The sequence below is a fragment of the Staurois parvus genome, unplaced genomic scaffold, assembly GCF_062004578.1.
Source record: "Staurois parvus isolate SC_StPar_1 unplaced genomic scaffold, SC_StPar_1.0 ptg000165l, whole genome shotgun sequence".
Taxonomy (NCBI): Eukaryota; Metazoa; Chordata; class Amphibia; order Anura; family Ranidae; genus Staurois; species Staurois parvus.
Window position 1 is genome coordinate 11442267 of NW_028317961.1, and position 6930 is coordinate 11449196.

At 42.9% G+C, this 6930-nt stretch overlaps 1 pseudogene; it reads left to right on the forward strand.

Annotated features, from left to right (window-relative positions):
* The first annotated feature begins 248 nt into the window (after positions 1-248).
* Positions 249-5294, forward strand: LOC149462887 (uncharacterized; annotated as a pseudogene).
* Positions 5295-6930: the final 1636 nt, after the last annotated feature.

Below are 6930 nucleotides of genomic sequence, written 5' to 3' on the forward strand. Positions count from 1 at the left end.
TCAAATATTACCCTATTCATTGAATTAGTGTTTCTGAGGGAAAACCCTGAGGGAACCCAGACACCACCCCAGTGTGTCGTGGGCATGGGATTCAGTTTGCACTGGATCAGAATCTTGAGTTACCATGGTGTGGGTGGGCTGGCCGACTGCACCATAACAACCAATAACACTCTAGGGCCAGTATGTACATTGTCATTTGTTGCTATCATGATGGTGGCCGCTGACACCATGGTAAAGTATGACTCAGTATGATGCAGGGCAGGCAGCATGCAGGGCCTGAAGATGAAAGTCTGTCTCTTCCAGACCTTCTGCACCTCCTGCCCTCTGCTGTAAGAAAAAAGGTAGGACTCTGATATGAAGGGGGAACTATATGATTAGGGGGATTGTGTAATTGGGGACTCTATGATGGAGGTGACTCTGATGTAAAAAAGGGATATGATGATATTATGAGGGGACCTCTGATGTGATGGGAGACTCTAATGTGAAAAGGGGACTCTGATGTAAAAGGGAGACTCCTATGTAAAGGGGGGCTCTGATGTGAAGTGGGGGGCATCTGACAAAAAAGATTCAGAAACACTACATTAAAGAGAAGTTAAAAAAATGATTACATCAGCCTCCCAAACCCTCCTGTCATGGTTGAATCATGTCCAGTTCTGACTGTTACTTAGCCTGCCCCATGCATTTCTTTTGGTCTATAACTACGAAGGGCAGCCTCACTAGCCAATAGGAATGTAAGGCAGAAAGGATAAGCTTTAGCACCATGAAGAAGTACTGAAGCTTAGCTTAGGCTGCTTAAGATACATGCAGGTATCTCTAAGTGCCTGCCCTGTATACCTGCAGACTTTTTTTGTTTTATTCACAGATTCCCTTTGAAAAAGCCAAATATATGAAGCAACAGTTAGTACCTTGCCATAAAACAGCTTTTAGATACAGCTGGGCAAAAGAGTTAGCCATGGCATTTTAACACAATAAAAAGATACTGCTTTTATTATTATATGATATATATTTCTAGATTTTACACTATGGAAAAAAAAACGACATTGTCATTAGTTAATAGTTGACCACTAATTGTAGTGCCAAAAATTTCAAATATTTTTTCTAACAAAAGTTCTCCAATTTTATTACTTAAACTGCAAGCTTCTGCAGCTTTAAATGGAAAGAGGTCGTTAATGTAGACATAAATCAAAGGGTGTTATCAATAACTCCACCTTTTCCAGCTTGCTTGATTTAAAACCATGAGTTGCCACAAAGGTTTTTACTTGTGGTTTAACCATTTTATAAAACATATCCCAGTGTGAAAGTAGCTAAGCACATGAAGCAAGTGAAAAAAAAAGGAATAAGAAACATAATACATACAATAATGGAGGTGGGTGATTAAACATATCAATTGAAGATCCAAGCTGGATTTAATGACAGTAGAGGACCATATATATATATATATATATATATATATAGGTTTAAACATCAAATTCCAGGCTGCAAGCTGTGAGATAGAATACTAAGAGAAAATTTTGCATTTATGCATCATTAAAGGATAATTGTACTTTAAATAAAACATGGTCTCTGACATTAGCTGCTAGCAAAAATGTAAAGGTACATAAGGTACTGTACATCTAAGCAAAGGATCATGTTTTTTGCACTTTGTACAAATACAGTGCAGAATTTTTGTTTTTATTACTCAAATCACAAATCATACTCAAAGTGTATTGAACCAGCAGAACTATGGAATCTCTATTTTGTTGTACTTGTATTGAATAATGGCCAATCTGTCACGTACCTTTTTTCCTCATCTTCCCAAATGGGACACTGCCCAATAGCTGTCACGGACACTAGTAGTTCCTATAGGCTGGACTGAGCAATGCACTAGACATACTGTATTGTCAAGAGGTATTTATATATTTTCAATTTGAACTGAGCAGATCTAAGCAATGGTTCTGATCTATCTTTCTGATCTCTGATACATATTACATAGGGTACAAACATAATTGCTATTTAATGTATAGATGAACACTGGTGGAATATATCGCTTACTGGCACATTACCACTGTTGGAGAATTTGTTGGTGATATCTCACAATGAAGCATCCTGGTTTTGGACCACTTACCCACCCTGAGGCCTCACTATTTCTTTTGTGACTCCATAATGCAAAATAAATGACGAGGGCAACACCATATTCTAATTGCTTAAAGATTCCAAGCAAAAACATCTTTTGCACTTATCTTTTAGCTTTGGATAGTGAAGGAAAAGGCTAAACCCTCCTTCACTTCTTGTCCCAAAAAACAAAAAATTGAGATGTAAGCTCTTCAATGTGAGAGGAAATACTTCTTATCTGAACAGGTATCCTCATTGGAAGATTTCATCCCACTTCCTGTTTCATCCCACTTCCTGTTCAACTGTAGCATTTTGAATTTTCCATAATTTTCTGTCCAGCTGACAATGGCCACAAGGACAAATAGAGAGGATTAAAGGATAAGTTCCCTTTTTGGACAAAAATACTAAATGTACATTTTTTTGCATGTAAAAAAATGTGCATTTATTATTTTTGTCCAAAGGAGCCCGGAAAGCATTGCTCCAGCGATCAGTAGATTTCTGATTCCATGCAGGTCTCCTGCAGACCTGTCAGAATATCTGATTGCCGTACTGGATGTACAAGCAGATATTCTGACAAGAAGCTTCAATGAACTACCACGGCGCTCCACAGTGCGACAGCTGCTAAGGTTGCCGGGACTTGTAGACACTCATTCACAGAACTCTGTGAATGAATGACGCGGCCACGCTGTTTTCAAATCTGACAGATAGTACTATCTGTCAGAGGGAGAGGGGCAGCGGGCGTGGCTTCAGCTATGGGAACATGTTACATGTTCCACCCTAAAAACAGGTGGAACATGTTCCAAAGGTGAACACATTACAACACTAAAATACTTATATTCAGGTTTTTCTGCATTGTGCAGTGAACTAAGTTAATGGAAATTTGATGGATTTCATTAAGCTTTCAACTGAAAATTTGTCTCTGGTGCTGACGATATGGAGGGGGTGGTTGAGCATGGCCGAAGCATGGCCACCTAGGCCTAGCAGCCCCCAGAGCCAAAAGCCGGCAGCTGCGGCGACGGAGGCAGTGCTGGATGCTGCGGCCATTGCAGAAGTATTCCCATCAGGGCAGCTTCAGGGGGGCTGTGCTTAGTGTGGGTGCAGAGCTCTCTGGAAATTTGATGGATTTCATTAAGCTTTCAACTAAAAATTTGTCTCTGGAGCTGATGTCACGGGGGGGGGGGGGTGAGTGCGACTGAAGTGTGGCCAATTCCTGCCTAGCAGCCTCCAGAACCAAAAGCTGGAAGCCGTGGCCGTCGCAAAGGATTCCTGTCAGGGCAGCTTTAGGGGGGCTGGGCTTAGTGCGGATGCGGAGCTCCCTGCTTTGCAGCCAGATCAGCCTGAGGTCTTCCCCTTGTCTATCCTGGTTTCAGCTTGTCATCTAAAGTCTTCCTTCCCTGGCCGTTGTGTAAGAGCTGCCATCCACAGTGAAATTGTCCAGCTACCAGGTAAGGATGGAGGACAATTTAAAGTGACAGTACATATGAACTCTATATAAAAGTAAAAGAGGAAGCGCAAGGGGGGGGGGAGAGAGTAGGCTTAGTCCATGCTATCACATCTTTCTCTAAACTACTTTCTTTGTCTATCACTCCATGGCCATGAGCTTGTCACAGGAGACATGAAAAGCTGTGGAAAGATAGAAAGAGGCTACAGGGGACTATAGCTAACAGAGTGCTGAACAGGAGGATTAACATGGTGCCTGATCTCTTTTAGTAGCAGAAGCCCTAAAATACAGATGAAACCCAGCGTCTGGTGATGTCTATGCGTTCCAGACTTCAGGCTGTAATTGACTGCAAAGGATTTGCAACCAAGTATTAAAAAGTGAAAGTTTGATTTATGATTATTATTCTGTCCCATTACTTTTGGTCCCTTAACAAGTGGGAGGCACATATGCAAACTGTTGTATGTAACTGATTTGGATGTAAATCCCCTCAAATTAAAGCGGACAATCTGCAGTTAAAGCACATCTTGTTCATTTCATTTCAAACCCATTGTGGTGGTGTATAGAGCCAAAAATGTTAGAATTGTGTCGACGTCCCAATATTTATGGACCTGACTGTATATTATCCCAGAAGGAGAAGTCCTGCCATCGCTCAAAATCTCTGCGTTCTGAGCCTCGAACTGGGCATAGACCACACTCACCGGCTAGTTCAGGCTGCAGTAAAACTCCAGCCTTGGAGCCTAATAAAACAAGTCGACCCGCAGATGGCCTGTGTTGGGCCTGTTCTGCCCCATCAGTCCCCGGGAAACTCTTATGTGCCAAATGCATTAAAGTTGTGGCCACGGATAAGGAGGCAGAGGCTCTCAGAGTTATAGACTATATTCTTGAAGCAATGGCTGAAAGTGTACATTTGGTATCCAGTGAAAGTGGTTCTAAAAGCAAACCTAAAGCCAAGAGTCTTCCTGATGGCGAAGATTGCCAGTAGTGCTGGAAGTATCATCAGGAGCATCCTCTGATTTGGATCATTTCTCAGAACATGTGTCTAGCTTAGAGACTCATATGCTACAGCTGTTTAGGAAGCCATAGATTAGGAACATGTTTCTCAGCCTCTGGAGAAGATAAAGGGATATTTCCCCAACCTGAAAAGACAAGGAGCTTTTTTCCCGTTTATGGCGGAGATCCACGAATGAATGAAGGACGACTAGGAAAAGCCAAAAAGGAGGGTGAGAATCCAGAATTAATTTGCAAAGGTATCCATTTAAATCCTCTGATGCCACCTTTTGGGAGATAGCTTCGGGAGTAGATGCAGCCCTACAGTGTCTAGTGAGACATGTGTCTCTGTCTTTGGAGAACTCTGCTACCTTCAGAGACCCAATGTATAGGCAGGCAGACACTGATCTCAGAAAGATGTATTCAGTTGCAGGAGCGGCTTGTTGTCCAGCCATAGCCATGACCTCCATCTCAAGGGCTTTAAAAGTCAGGGTCACAAATGTAAAAACAGCACTGAGCTTTCCTAGTAGAATCCTCTATAGATCTGATAAAACGTTTAGCAAAACTCATGGCACATTCAGTGACAGCGAAAAGGGCCCTTTGGTTGCAACATTGGGTCACAGACGGGGCATCAAAGCAGGTGCTTTGCAATATCCAATATAATGGCAAGATGCTGCTTGGAAAATCCCTAGAGGAGGGGATACAAAACAATTTTTGGGAAAAACCACCAAACATCTTTGTCCAAACAGAATGGCCTCAAGATCAGAGAAAATGATTCTTGCAAGAATATGTAATCGAATTATGTCGGAGAGAGGCAATTACAACGGTTCTGGATCTGAGATCGTTGGGGTGTACAAATGCTGCCACTGTGATTCTTTGTTTCGTGGCCATGACATAAATTATACCCTTTTTTGCTTTCTGTGTGCAAAGTGCCTGTTCCAGTCAAGTGAATGGGGCTGCTCTGGAAGCACCTCACAACTGCATGCAATGTGGAGTTCCAGGGGTTAAAGCAGGTGGTGAGGAGGCGATACAACACCTCCTTGCTGCCTGCCAGAGACCAAAGCTAGTGTGAAGGAGCTCTTAAAGGGATTCTGGCAGGAGGGGTTTAAGAGAAGCATGACAAACCTGTTAAAAATCTATCAGTTTATCCAACTTGTAGTTGGTCAGCCATCCTCAATAGTTCTTCAGGTGTCCCTGGACATGAAATCAACTTTGCAAGTTTGTGAAACCTTCTAGAACAGGGAGGTGGAGAGAAGGGAGGAAGATGGGGACAGGTCAGTCATAGAGCAGGGCCTGGGACTTACTCACCCCAAGCTGGGATCGGAAGACTCAGGCAGTGTTGCCTGGGTGGGTGCAGCTGCAATCTGGGAGGGCATAGCCCACCCCAGCACCCCCCCAGATCCGGCCATGCTAAGGCCAGCAAAGGACGCAGGATAACTTTATTCAAAAGAATGATACAAAATTAATCTCTGCAAGATACAGCTGCCAGATATACAGCTATAGCACTCTTCTCACTGTTGTAGTGGCTGTGAGGAAAACTAACTTAATTGTAAATATACAGATGGTTTGTAAAAAAACAGGCACTTTTCTCCTGTCCATAAATCAATATATTATATTAGATTGCATGTGTACCTCATCCTTATTATATATTACTATAAGAAAAAACAAATCTGATGGGACTTTACTGGTACAAAAAGTGGACAACCTCATGTTATACATTAACCCCTTGGCGCCTCCCGGCCCTTTAGGGTTTCAGAAGCCAGGAGGCGGGGCAGGGTTTAGGGTCATGTGACCGCCATGACACGCCGTCACGGTGGTTACATGATCGGAAAGGTCCCGATCGAAAGAGGAGATCGGGACCTTTCCGTGAGTACCAGACATGTGTGCTTGGAGCACACAGGGCGCGCGCTCTCAGCACATGTTTTTTTAATAGAATGCAAATGTGTGGCCGCTTGGCGTCTAGGCCCAGACGCCAGGAGGCCGCACATTTGTGTTCGGCCAGTGCCAAGAGGTTAAACATATTTATTGAAATGCATCTTCCAAACACATAATATAAAATCAATACTTGGCTAATAAGCCCAAGAGATCACAGAATCATGCTTCATGGCATAAATAGCTTCCAGAGGTCGATGCGTTTCGCCTGTTAGCTTCTTCAGGAACCCAAACTGCAGGCTAGGAGATCAAATGTCTTAGCTGGAAGATATATATATATATACATATCAAACATTATTAATACAAATACAATATCACAAAAACATAAACCCTCCAAAAACAACATTCTCCACAGACTCACATGCCAACATAGATGGTAATGCAGGGCGACACCACCCACATAGAGGGTTAGATTATGGTCTTGGGTGAGCATCCACATCCAGATCCCCCTCTCCCTCATCCCCAATCAGGCAAAACCC